Source organism: Mustela nigripes, chromosome 7 (genome assembly GCF_022355385.1).
Source record: "Mustela nigripes isolate SB6536 chromosome 7, MUSNIG.SB6536, whole genome shotgun sequence".
Lineage (NCBI taxonomy): Eukaryota > Metazoa > Chordata > Mammalia > Carnivora > Mustelidae > Mustela > Mustela nigripes.
In genome coordinates, this window is record NC_081563.1 from 127,481,133 (window position 1) to 127,493,803 (window position 12,671).

Genomic DNA, 12,671 nt, shown 5'->3' on the forward strand with positions numbered 1-12,671 from the left:
GTGACATTTGAGCTAAAGGCGGTAAGAACTTTCTTGGTGGTGGGAATAGCAGGTACAAAGGCCCTGAGGCAAGCCTGAGCTTGGTAACTTGCTTATTTCTGAGACACAAAAAAAGACCACGTGTGGCGCCATGAAATGAGGTGCAGAGGAGTTGAGCCTGGAGGTAAAGTCAGGGACAAGGTCACCATTCCATCTGCAATCCTTCTACTACTCAGACTCAAAATATTCCAGAATGTTCTTTACCTTCCCATACCCCACCCTTTACATTTCCATGCATCTGCCAAACAGAGCACTTCAAAACAAACGTTGGATGCTATCAGTTTTCCTGCTGTTTCCGAGAATCCTTCAGCAATTCTCCATCACTTCATGCAACCCTGACTCCCCTCCATCAGGACCTCTTTATCTGACTCCATACTTGACTCTCCCCCCTCATCTCCCTCTATTTTTCAGTGAAGCTGGAAAGTGTGTCCCAAGTAGGACCCACCATGATTCTTCCTCCACGTGTCACTTACTAGAATAACAGCCCCCCTACAAACCCAGGTGGCACCTCCTATCCAGTGTCTTTCCTGCTTTCTCAGGCTCCTGACCTCCCACACCAGCAGAGCACATACCCCTCCCAGCCTGTGGGGCGGCTTCTCAGCATGGGGGCTGCTGGGACCTCCCACCGATCAAAGCAAACCCAACTTCTTGACTCCCTCAGCCTGACCCCTCCGCCGGGCTCCACAGTTCGGTCCCCAGAATCAATCACCCCAAAAAGCCCTCTCAGTCCCAACCATGGACCAGCCTGGGCACTGGGCCTCAGTGTTTTCTGAAAGCGACTCATCTGCTAGTCACCTAATCCCTTTGATGGGTGCCGCCATCCCATTTATAAGACTGCTCCTGCCTGTCCCTAGCAGCTCCCAATCCTTCACCATAGAAATGTCTGGGAATTCTGCCCTGGTTCCCAGGAGTACATGTTCTAGCCCCCCCAGGGAATCACAGTTAAGTCAAGGCTTTGAATCCTGTTCTAACTGGTCTCCTGCCGGAGGGATCTGGTAACAAGACATCACCTGCCTGTTCAAAGCCTTCCATGGGCCACCCTATTCATGATACAGCCGAAAGATGAAAACAACCCCATTGTCCATCAGTGGATAAATGGATCAACCAATGGCTAAGTATTCCGCGCAAGGGAACACTATTATTCAGCCTTAGAAAGGAATGAAACACTGACACAGAAGAACATGAATGCACCTTGAAATCATGATGCTTTGTCTAGGAAGACAGACAACAAAAGCCACATATCTAGGATTCCATCTCTATGAAATGTCCAGAATAGACAACCAGAATAGGCAAATCCATAGAGATATAGAGACGTAAGGCAGAAGGTTACCAGCACCTGGGGAGACGGAGGGATGAGGAGTGACTGCTTAATGGGTACTAAGATTTTGGGGTACCTGGGTGGCTCAGCCGGTTAAGTGTCTCCCTTCAGCTCAGGTCATGATCTTGGGGTCCTGGGGTCCAGCCCCGTGTTGGGGTGTTGCGCTGCATGGTGTTCCGTATTCAGAGGGGTGTCTGCCTGTCCCTCTCCCTCTGCCCTCCCCCTGCTCCCGCAAGCTTGCGTGAATAAATGAATAAATAAAATGTTCTAAAAAGAATGGATAGAGATTTCCCTTCTGGGGTGATGAGGAAGCTCTGGGTCAAGTCAGCAGCGGCTGTAGACACTGTGAAAGTACTTGACGCCACTGGCCTGTATACCTTAAGGTGGTTCAAATGGCAAATTTTCTATCATTTATATTTTATCACAGCTTTAAAATACCTGCCAGGGCCTTCCCAACTCACTTAGGATAAAATCCCAAATCCTCCGCCCGCCCTCCCTCAACTCCCACCCATTCCACACCCTCCCCCACTCCACTCCAGCCACCTGTCTGCCACCTTGCTGTTTTCCAATGCAACTACTACTTTATTGGGGGGGAGGGTCCCTCTTTTGACCTTGAACTTGCATTTGGATCTCTGTCTTGAGTCGTTCCTGTTAGGTTATGAGCTCCGGGAGTATAGAACTGTGTCTTACAGATCATGGGTCCCCTTCGGCAGCACCGTGACTATTAAGGGAACTCAGTGCTTAACGAATGACTAACAAAACGGCGGCTCCATTCTGCATGGTTACATCCACTTTCTAGCATCATGCCTTCATACCTTCCCATTTTCTTTTCTTTTTCTTTTAAGTAAACCCTACCCCCAACATGGGGGTCAAGATCAAGATTGAGAGTTGCATGCCCACTACTAGGCTAGCCAGGCACCCCTATACCTTTGCACTTTAAATCACCACCTTTCAATCCCTGCTCAAAACCCTCCAAAGGCTTCCCATGACTTCAGAACAGGAGTCCATGACCTCCAGCCTTCGGGCCACATCACCTGCCCAACCACCTGTTACCTTCTGGCCCTCAAGCTAAAAATGGGTTCTCACATTTTAAAATGGTCAAAAAAAGGGACCCGGGCTGGCTCAGTTGGTGAAGCATGCAAATCTTGACCTTGGGGATGGAGGACAGTTCAAGCCCCCACATTGGGTGTAGAGACTACTTAAAAATAAAACATTTAGGGGCACCTGGGTGGCTCAGTTGGTTAAGCCTCTGCCTTGGGCTCCAGCAGCAATCTCAGGGTCCTGGGATAGAGCTCCACATATGGCTCCCTGCACAGTGGGGAGTCTGCTTCTCCCTCTCCCTCTGTCCCTCCCCCTGCTCATTCTCTCTCTCTCAAATGAATAAATAAAATCTTTTTCTAAAAAATGAATAAAATAAAATCTCTTTAAAAATGGTTTTAGATGGGGCGCCTGGGTGGCTCAGTGGGTTAAGCCTCTGCCTTCGGCTCGGGTCATGATCTCAGAGTTGTGGGATCGAGTCCGGCATCGGCATCGGGCTCTCTGCTCGGCAGGGAGCCTGCTTCCTCCTCTCTCTCTCTCTCTCTCTCTCTCTCTCCTCTCTCTCTTTCTGTGCCTACTTGTGATCTCTGTCAAATAAATATATTTAAAAAAAAAAATGGTTTTAGAGGGGCACCTGGGTGGCTCAGTGGGCTAAAGCCTCTGCCTTCAGCTCAGGTCATGATCCCAGGATCCTGGGATCCAGCCCTGCATCGAGCTCCCTGAACAGGGAGCCTGCTTCTTCATCTCTCTCTCTCTGCCTGCCTCTCTGCCTTTTTGTGATCTCTGTCTGTCAAATAAATAAAATTTTGAAATCTTAAAAAACAAGCAAATAAATAAATAAATAAAAATTTGAAACTAATAATAAAAAAAATGGTTTAAGAGGGGCACCTGGGTGGCTCAGTGTGTTAAATCCTCTGCCTTCGGCTCAGGTCATGATCTTGGGGTCCTGGGATCGAGCCCCGCATCGGGCTCTCTACACAGTGGGGAGCCTGCTTCCCCCTCTCTCTGCCTTGCCTCTCTGCCTACTTGCGATCTCTGTCAAATAAATAAATAAAATCTTATAAAAAATGGTTGAAAAAATCATAAAAGTAATTTGGAGCATGCATAAATTAATGAACTCCAAATTTTGTAGTGTCCGTAAGTCAAGTTTTCCAGGCACACCAGCACAGGTGTTCATTTATTTGTTAACTAGGGCTACACTCCAGTAACAAGGCCAGGTCAAATAGTTGCAACAGAGACCAGACATGGCCCTCAAAGCCTACTCGACTATGGTCCTTTACAGAAACCCTTTGCAATCTCGCTTTCATAAGAAAATGCTTTCTCAGAACCCGGCCGGCAGAGTGCTGTGGGGGCCGGTTCCTGCTCTCCTGCCCTCCGATGCATCACAGGTGACCCACACCCTCCAGCTCTGCTGGCCTCTTTCCTTAGCTCCTCCCCCAACCTCCCCCAGCACTTTGTTTCCAGGCTTATTCCTACCTCAGGTCCTGAGCACAGGCTGTCTCCTCCACCTGGACCGAATTAGATCGCATGGTGGCTTCCCCTCATGACTCAGGTATCATTGCAAAGGTCACCTCTTCTGAGGGGCCTTTCCTGACTACCCATCAGATACCGAATCCTGTCTGTTTCCTGGGACATCAGCCTGTTACTGACTTCCTAGGACTTAGCACAATATGTAAGCACCTTATTCCTTTGTTGACTGTGTGTCTGTGTACAGAGGCAGGGACTTTGTGTACCCATTCACCAGTACTCCCTGGGCCAGCACAGGCCTGGGGCATAGTAGTTGCTCAATAAGTATTTGTTCACAGACTCTTTTTCTTCTTCCACAAAGCAGTTTCTATAACAGATCTTCCATAGATCGGCTCTGGCCCTAATTCCCTAATTTGGCTTTGGCCCTTCTTGCTGAATCTATCAGGTAGAATCGTAGTCATAATTTTGTACATGAATTTATTTATTTTTAAGATTTTTATTTATTTGACAGACAGTGAGAGAGGGAATACAAGCAGGGGGAGTGGGAGAGGGAAAAGCAGGCTTCCCGCTGAGCAGGGAGCCCGATGTGGGGGTCAATCCTAGGAGTCTGGGTGGGATCGTGACCTGAGCCAAAGGCTGATGCTTAACCGACTGAGCCACCCAGGTGTCCTTTGTACATGAATTTAAAAGGTTAAATACCAGTAATTTCAACATATTTGAAATATAAATATAAATAAGCTAATTCTCCCCTTCAATTGTTCCCAGCACTCCAGCCACCTTGACCTACCTTAGGGTTCTCAAAATGTGCCAGTTGTCTCCTGCCAACTAGAACATACCCCTTACGGACCTTTGCACATGCCCTTTCTGCTTTGGATCCTGGACCCAATGTCACCTCCTCTCCGAGGCCCCCTAGGATCACATCCTCTCACAAAAGTGGTTTCCTGTTCTTCCCAGCACTTAGCACATTCTGAAACTCAGCGCTGCATTTGCTTTTCAGGGAAGCTTGTCGTTTTCATATTCCCTGGCATGACCCCAGACTCTAAAGCAGGCCTGGCACTGGGGAGTCTCATCAATGTCTGTTCACTGGAGTGAATGTAATTCCTCGGGCTTCTGTACATACTTTTTTCTTTTCTTTTCTTTTCTTTTTTTTTTAAAGATTTTATCTACTTATTTGTCGGTGGGTGGGGAGCACAAGTAGGAGGAGCGGCTGTAGAGGGAGAAGTAGGCTCCCCACCGAGTCCGATGTGGGACTAGATCCCAGGACCCTGGGATCATGACCTGACCCGAAGGCAGAGGCTCAACCTTTTGGAGCCACCGAGGCGTCCCTGTGCATGCCTTTTAAATAGTCTGCTTAAAACTGGGTACCAAACATAAACTTGCTAAGTGACTGGAGTGACTTATATGGGCTTCAACTTTCTCCTACAGCCACCCCTGCCTCCACCAACCTCATTGTCATGACGACACCATCAGCATCAGCACCAGCATCTCGGCCTCAGAAGAGGGGCAGGCGCCAGCGGGGGCCTTTGTGCGCCCGGCATTGTTCTGAGCACACTTCCTGTATTAATTAACTGAATCGTCCCGACAGCTCTACGAACCAGGTGTTCCTGCCCTCATTTTGCAGATGAGGAAACCGAAGCACAGAAAGATGAGGTCATCTGCTCATCTGGAAAAGCAACATGTTCGCAAGAAAAATGAAGTCCAAGCCCTCTCGGCCTCTAACATCCCAAGAACCTACTACCATTACAGAGATGGGGACCGAAACAGGCTGAAACTCCCAAGGCAATCAGGGACTGATATAGCCACAACGACAACAACAAAAACACACCAGAGACAAAGAATCTCAGACAGAGGGCAGTCTGACCCAAACCCAACTCCCAGGAGCTCTTGGGCCACCAAGCTCCCTCCCAGGCACTTCCAGTGCAGTTCTGAAGCCCCAGACTTGAATGTCACCCTTGACCTCTCCCTCTCCCACCTCCCAGCCCAGAGCTCTGTGGGATCTACCTGAGCTGTTTGAATCGCCGACTCCGGCCGCGTAGCTCCATCCTGCAGAGCAGCGGGCCGGCTCCAGAGCCACCATTATCTGTTATCTGGGCAGGAAGGGAACAGCCTCCCACCAGCCCCCGGGCTCCAGGCGGATCCCATCCCCCACCCTGAGCGGCCAGAGGGATCTTTTGAAATTTCAATTTGGGCCAGGACACACCCCCCTCCCCACCCCCACCCCTAAACCCCCTCAAAGGTTTCCCATTGTTCTCAGGCCAAAGTCTCAAATTCTTCACTAAGCTTTCGCGGGCCTGCGGGATTCCCTTCTGCTGCTTGCTCTCTGGGCTCCCGGTGCTTGGAAGGATCTGAGGCCAGGCTGGCTGGGTTCAAATCCTTACACTTCCATTCTTTCACTGTGTGACCTTGTGCAAGTAACTTAACCTCTCTGAGACTTTACAATGTGGGTAACGCCTCCCAGAGGGTCATCAGAACTAAATTAGTTCCTGTAGCAAAAAAAGGTTATTTAGCGTTGTTTGGCACTACTTGGTGATCACTGTTGTTATCAGGTAACTCCTACTCATCCTTCAAAACCCAATACAAAATTAATGTCTTCAGGGTAGGCTTTGTGGACCCGTTTCCCAATAAATCAGACACAGTCACCCTACTGTATGTTTCCCTCATGGTGCTTATGGCAATCGTGGTTTAATACCTACTACATGTTTAATAACTGGGTACAAATTCCCTGATTGGTTTCTTATTTAGTGTCTGTTTTGCCCAATTCTGTATCTGTCCTGCACATAGCAGGTGCTCAAAAGTAATTTGGTGAATGTTGAGCAGGAAATGGCCACATGAGTCAACTCCAAGGATGACCAGATCTCTAATTCTCAAGTAAAAGCATGAGCAAAGTCCAGTTCTAATGAGGATGTCAGAACCCTGGAGCCTGATGGGGGGCCCAGGTTACAAAAGGAAGCAACAGGGGCGCCTGGGTGGCTCAGTGGGTTAAGCCTCTGCCTTCCGCTCCGGTTGTGATCCCAGGGTGCTGGGATCGAGCCCCAGGCGGGCTCTCTGCTCAGCGAGGAGCCTGCTTCCCTTCCTCTCTCTCTGCCTGCCTCTCTGCCTGCTTGTGATCTCTCTCTCTCTCTCTGTCAAATAAATAAATAAATAAATATCTTTAAAAAAAAATACAGGATGCTCATGTTTAAAGTTGAATTTCAAATAAATGCACAGTTTTTCTAGTCTAAGTATATCCCATGTTTCATTGGGCACTCCTGACCCTCTGGTCCCATCACACTCTGCCAGCAGTGTGTGCACTCAACTAACTTTCTGTTTTGGAGTCCTGAGCCTCGTGGAAGGACCACTCAACCCTCTCGGTCTGTTTCTGCCTCTGGGTAAGGGACTGAATAGCACTAGCCACTTAAGGTCAGTTAAAGACTGCAGCTCTCTCCCACTCCATTTTTCTGGACACCATCTCTAAGGCCCTCACCACAAACCCGTGTGAGTTATGCAGCAAGGATGGCTGAATGCGTTTTACAGAGGCGGAAAACTGAGGACCATTGGTTCAAGGAAGGGCCAGTAAGCCAAGTCCCCAGTCTTCAGGATTCTCCTACTGAAAGCCCTTCTTGACTCTCTATCAGATGTGACTATGCAGTAAACTGGAAGCTACAGAAGGGCAGAGACTTGTCTTTGGGTTTGGGGATCGACCCCCTGCCCAGAGGCCAGCACAGCACCTGGTCCTTATTAGGCGCTACATAAATGTTTATAGAACCAATGAATACAAACCCACCAGAGTCTCCATGACGTGGCAAGAGGGTGAAGCTCTTGTGTGCTCTTCCCGTCTCCCTTTCTCTCTCTCTCTCTCCATGTGCTGGGTCTTGAGCCCAGATCTGCCTTCCTGTGCTCTCTCCATGGTACCAACTAAAAGGGGGGGGGGGGCGCAGGGGAAGGAATGGTTAAGCTTAAATGGGTCCAAAATGAAGCAAAACAACAAAATGTAGCTTCAAAAAGCAAGAAACACGACCTTGGAATGTCAAAACAGCCATGCTGGTTGTTTTCTCGCTGAGAAGAAGGGACCTTGAGAACTTAATTCACCACAGTTGTTTTCAGCAGTCATTAAACACCTGCCATACCCTACCATTTGCTGGCAAATCGCCCTGAAACAGTAAGGGAATAAATGAATTCCCAGGAGAAAAGGAGTTTCTAGGGTATCTGGGGAGATGTGTGGAATCCAACCCGGAGAACCCTGTGAGAACACAGAGCTACAGGACGGACATACTAAATAACGCTCCGGAGAATCAGCCACTGGATAAACAAGAGCACCCCCTGTTCCTGTTCCTAATGGCCCCCACCTGGACTTGAAGTCCGACATGAACGCCGGGATCTGACTCAGGCAATTATTTTCTATTTCCCACCAATGTTTTCTTTTTTCAGTGCTAGGGATGAGATGGTTGAGGGTTTGAGACCCGTTTCATTGGGAGTCACGCTCCTTGTAATTAACCAGAAGCGACTTGGAGGCATCTTCATTAGGTTCTTACCTTTGGGGCACTTCCCCTGTGACCAGTGCCAGCCTGGTCACGGGATCTCAGCCTGACCAGGGGACGTTTCTCCATGGACTTCCGCTACCGACGTGCTCATCTGGAGAGATCCTTGAGCTTCTCTGGGAGGCTTTATCTGGAGATGCCCAGCCCCACCCCGCAGTCACCCTCTATGACATCACGCTGCTGTCCCGAGCACGGAGGTTATCAGCAATCACACCACATGCTCCTCTTGTTTATTGACTTGTTGGCTCTGGGTCTCCCCAATGAGGCCCTCAGCACCACCGAGACCAGATGCTGTCTGACCAGTTCACTCTGGAACCCCAGCCCCACAGCCAGCGATGGGGCTAAGCCTGGGGACAGGATAAATAATAGCAATAATCCTGACTGCTGGCTGTCTGCGGACCAGCCTTTCGATTTTTTCATCTGTTAAGCCACTGAACCCTCACAGCGTTGTGAGGCCGGCATCTTGATCCCAATGCTTTGCACTGGCAGTTCCCTCTGCCTGGAATGCCCTTCCTGCAGATGTCCACAGGCCTCTTCATTCAGGACTCCGCTCAAATGCCACCGACTCAGGGGCCTTCCCCCAACCCTCCCTGAAGCCAGCACCCTTCAAACCCAGTCCCTGCTGCTGGCGGGTAGAACTGTGTCCCCCCAGAAAAAGATATGTTCAACTTGCATCCCCACACCAATCGCTTAGATTGGGGCCTTTTCGGAAATAGGATCCTTACAGAGATAATCAAGTTAAAATGGGGTCAGGAGGGTGACCCTAATCCAATATGACAGGTGTCTTTATATAACAGGGAAATTTGGACACGGGGACGGACAGGCACAGAGGAGAGACGATATGAAGAAAAGCACAGCAAGATCTTATGGAGACACAGCCTTGGAGTGAGGCGTCTTACAAGCCAAGGAGAGCCACAGTTGCCTGCAACCCGGCAGAAGCAAGAAAGGGGCTAGAAGGGGCGCCTGGGTGGCTCAGTGGGTTGAAGCCACTGCCTTCAGCTCAGGTCATGATCCCAGGGTCCTGGGATAGAGCCCCGCATCGGGCTTTCTGCTCAGCGGGGAGCCTGCTTCCTCCTCTCTCTCTGCCTGCCTCTCTGCCTACTTGTGATCTCTGTCTGTCAAATAAATAAAGCACCATTTAAAAAAAAAAGAAAGAAAGAAACGGGCTAGAAGCATTCTTCTTCAGGGCCCAGCTCACAGTTTGGTTTCAGACTTCTGGCTTCCAGAATGGTGACACAGTAAGTATCTGTTGTTTCCGGCCACCCAGGTTGTGGTGATTTGTTAGGGCAGTCCTGGGAAACCAGTCCACCTGCTTTATTTCTCTTCCTTGCTCTGATCACCACCAGCCCACTGCATAGGCTTTACTCCACTGTTGACTCCCGGCACCCATATGGGAACACGAGTCTCTCAAGGCCACGGTCTCATGTTCGCACAGCTGTTACAAGGCCTCGCGTTTATTTGTTCCTTCAAGAAGTATTTATTGAGGGGCGCCTGGGTGGCTCAGTGGGTTAAGCCGCTGCCTTCGGCTCAGGTCATGATCTCAGGGTCCTGGGATCGAGTCCCGCATCGGGCTCTCTGCTCGGCAGGGAGCCTGCTTCCCCCCCCCCCCCCCCCTCCCTCTCCGCCCCTCCCCATCACCTTGTATTTCTCCCTGTCAAATAAATAAATAAAATCTTTAAAAAAAAAAAAAAAAAAAAGAAGTATTTATTGAGTGTCTACTATGTGCCAGGTCCTGCTGTAAGTGCTGGAGACACAGCGTGAATGAAGCAAAGACAAAGATCCTTGGATTTTTAAAGCTTATGGCCTATTAAGAAGAGACAGATAGGGGCGCCTGGGTGGCTCAGTGGGTTGAGGCCTCTGCCTTCGGCTCAAGGTCATGATCTCAGGGTCCTGGGATCAAGCCCCACATCGGGCTCTCTGCTCAGCCGGGAGCCTGCTTCCCCCTCTCTCTGCCTGCCTCTCTGCCTACTTGTGATCTCTCTGTCAAATAAAAAAATAAAATCTTTAAAAAAAGAAGAAGAAGAAGAGACAGATAATAAACAAAAAATGTTGAGGAGGACTATGGAGAAAAAATGGAGCAGGAATGGAAGTGGGGAGTTGGGGTGGGCAGCAGTGATAATCAGGGTAGGCAGAGGCCACAGTAGGAAGCCGCTAAGTCAGGGCCTAAAGGAAGTGAGGGGGTGCCTGGGGAGGGCCTTGCAGGTGGAGCAGTGGTTTCTAGCCTGGGGCGATTTTGCCTCCCATGTTTGGCAATTTCTGGAGACAGGGAGGTGTTACAGACACTCACTCACGGGGAATGGCCAGGAATCCTCGTGCTGATGGTTACACAGTACCCAGGACAGCCCCAAACGTCCCAGCACGAGGCCAAGAAGCACATCCCCAGTCTCTCTGTGCACCTGTGTGCAAGTGCACAGTGTTGAGCCTGCGGGAATAGCAGGGAGCTCATTGGATTGCAAGGTTGTGGAAGAAATAGTGGTGGATGAGGTCAGAGGCTACCCAGGAAGGGAGGGACAGAAGGACAGCCCGACTGCAGGGCTCGATCCCAGAACCGTGAGATCATGACCTGAGTGGAAGGCAGAGGCTTAACCCACTGAACCACCCAGGCGCCCCAGGTGGGCTTTTTTCAAACATGGTCGCTGTTCGAAGGAACTCCGTTTTTCATTCCAAATAAGACAGGGAATCTGGCAGCTTTTCAGCAGAGAAGAGAGACAGACTGACATGTTCTGAGTGGTTAACTTGGCAGTGGGGTTGGGAACAGATTGACTGAGGGGGCAAGGGCAGAGGAGGGAGACCAACGAGGAGGCTGTTGGAATATTCTAGGCTTGAGGTGAAGGTGGCTCAGAGAGGGTGGGGACTGTGATGGGGGAGAAGGTTCCAGCTCTACTTGGAAAGCTCAGTTGACAGGGTGCGAGAGAGGCATGGGCGGCTTGGGGAGCAGGGCTGGGGGGGCGGTGTTTGGCCAGAACAGCCAGGAGGACAGGGGTGGAGCCCACAGGATGGAACAGCAGCAGGAGGGCAGGCTGGGGGAGAACAGGGGAGGGGAGGGAGGAGCTAATAGTTCTCTGGGTGGAGCCGTCCTGGAGGCTATTGGATAATGGGGTGCAGGGGGAGTTTGCAGTGGGGCATAAATGTGGGTGGCATCAGCATGTAGATAGTATCAAAAGCCACAATAGAGGGGCGCCTCACCGGATCAGTCAGTAGAGCATGTGTCACTCGTCCTCAGGGTTATGAGTTCAAGCCCCATCTTGGGTGTAGAGATACTTAAAAATAACACCTTTAAAAGGAAAAAAAAAAAAAACAAAACACAATACCAATATATGATCTAGAACAGGGGGTTCTAGGTTCAAGAGGATGGTCCAAGGGCCAGTCCCTGGGGCTTTCCACAGCTAGTAGTTTCAGCTACAGTGAGCCAACAAAGATGATGAGAAGTTTCCAGTGACAGGGGATAAGAATCAGGACAGGGGTGTCCTAAGACCCCAGGAAGCAAGTGTTTGAAGGAGGAAGCAGTGACCCCCTGTTCAAATGCTCCTGACCAGTCAGGCTGGGTGAGGCCCGAGTACTGACCACGGGTCCTGGGAATATGGTGGCCACTGTGATTCAGGTGACTGACAGGCAGGACTTGACCAATTTTTCTTTCTTTCTTTTTTTTTTTTTTTAAAGATTTTATTTATTTATTTGACAGAGGTCACAAGTAGGCAGAGAGGCAGGCAGAGAGAGAGGGGAAAGCAGGCTCCCTGCTGAGCAGAGAGCCCGATGCGGGGCCTGATCCCAGGACCCCGGGATCATGACCCGAGCCAAAGGCAGAGGCTTAACCCACTGAGCCACCCAGGCGCCCCATGGACTTGACCAACCTTTCTTGATACGATGTCTCATATGATCTCAGAAGCTTGCCACTCCCAGCCATGGGAAAGAAGCAGAGAAAGGTGTGGGTTCAGTTCTGGCTGAAAATTGGGCATTTTCCAATTGTGTGACCTTGGACAGGTTCCTGCCTGCCCCAGTAACCCCCAGCATTGTCAGGGTAAATGAGATCATGAAAAGTAAAGAGGCTGTCATCCTTGAACACGGTGAAGTCCCTTATAAAGGCCAGCAGTGACTGTTGCCAACGGAGCATTTATGCAAAAACATCATCCTTGAATTCAACTCTCAAGGTCTTTTGGCTTCTGTTGACATCATTCAGCAGAGAACAGATTGAGAATTCTCAAGCTTTCAAGAATGCGGCATCCTGTTCATATGAGGTCAAACCTTACTGCTTCCAGGACACAGAGATTATATTAATTTAACATTTATTTATT